The sequence below is a fragment of the Herpailurus yagouaroundi genome, unplaced genomic scaffold, assembly GCF_014898765.1.
Source record: "Herpailurus yagouaroundi ecotype Mexico unplaced genomic scaffold, PumYag 355, whole genome shotgun sequence".
NCBI classification, from domain to species: domain Eukaryota; kingdom Metazoa; phylum Chordata; class Mammalia; order Carnivora; family Felidae; genus Herpailurus; species Herpailurus yagouaroundi.
This window is the reverse complement of record NW_024412572.1, coordinates 1,893,082-1,894,606: the sequence shown is the minus strand read 5'-3', so window position 1 is coordinate 1,894,606 and position 1,525 is coordinate 1,893,082.

Sequence of the window (1,525 nt, the reverse complement as noted above, 5' to 3'; positions counted from 1 at the left end):
AGAGAGAACTGTTCTTGCTATCCTGTCCTGTCTCTCGTGTGTCGGCGGGAGATGCTCGGCTCGGCTCGGCTCGGCTCGGCTCGGGCTGCGCTCGGCTCGCTGGGCTCGGCGCGGCAGCTCCGAGAGCACGGTCTCCGCCTCTCCCCCTCCCGCGGTGGGCCCCGCACCGTTTAACCCTCCTGCTGCCGTGCCGCAGGAGTGCGCCCAGCTGGGTCCCAGGTGGAGGGTTGGAGAGGGCAGCGGAGGATGACCGCCAGTCTGATCCCCCGGGTTATGGTGGCGGGCTTCTCCACCCCTTTCACCCAACTCCGTGGACATCCATGTTCATCCCCGTCGGCGTCTGAGATTCTGAGTCACCTAAGGCTCTGCGTCCCTAAACGCGTCTCGGTCCCTGGTGGAGATGGCAGAGCTCTGGGGATCAAGGTGGGGCTGAGGGTGGTGGTGAAGACCTCGAACCATCCTTGGATTATCCCAAGGTTTGATCCCCCATTCCACTCCGGTCCTGTTTACAATGCATTCTCTCCGAGGCAACGCGAATGCTATTTAAAATAAGTAGATCCAGTTGCATTACTCAGCTTTTTTAGCACTCAGATTATCCAGATTCCTTATTGTGACTTACAAGGCCCTATATGACCTGTCCACTAGTTTGCTTTCTGATTTCCTCTCCTAACTCTCCTTATGCCCTAGCCACGTTGGACCTGATCTATGTTCCTAGAACTAGAGGATCTTAACCTGCCACTGGGCCTTGGCACTTATGTTCCCTTTGCCTGGAATGTTTTCCCCTGGCTTTTCACAATGACTCACTCTTTTCATTAAAATTTCACTGAGATCCAATGTCACCTCCTCTGAGAGGCCTTCCCTAGCCTCTCTATCAAAAGTAGCTTCCCCTCTGACTCTATCCTACCCCATCCCTCTCTACCATGTTTTATTCTGATTGTACTCCTAGGATGCCACACACTCCTACTTTCCTTCCAACCTCACTGGCTTTCCCTTCCCCAGTCTTCTGCTCGACCTCTAAATGTTAGTGCTTGCTAGGGCTCAGTCCTTGGCTCTCTTCTCTTTCCACATTCTCTGTCCAGTGATGTCATCCAGTCCCAGGCCTTAAATACTATGTAAATGTCAGCGAGTCCTAAATTTATAGCCAAAGCTCCAGACTCATTTACCCAACAGCCTGCTTGACATCTCCACTTGGACGTCTAATAGCCATGTGAAACTAATGTGGCTAAAATAAACGTCTTGAAGTCTTCCCCCGCCAATCCATTGCTCTCCGTGTGACCGATGCTGGGACATGACAACTACTTGTTCAGGCTGAAAACCTAGGAAGCATCTTTCCCCACCTTTCCCTTTTCTCACTGATTCTTGCCCTGTATCTAATTCACCTGCAAGTTCTGCAAGGTGAGCTCTGCATACAAAATATATCCTGAATCCCTCCGCTTCTCTCCTTCTATGTTACTTCCATCCTGGTTCAAGCCATCGTCGCTCATCTGGAAGAGGGCAATAGCTTCTTAGCTGGCCCCTTGCCTCT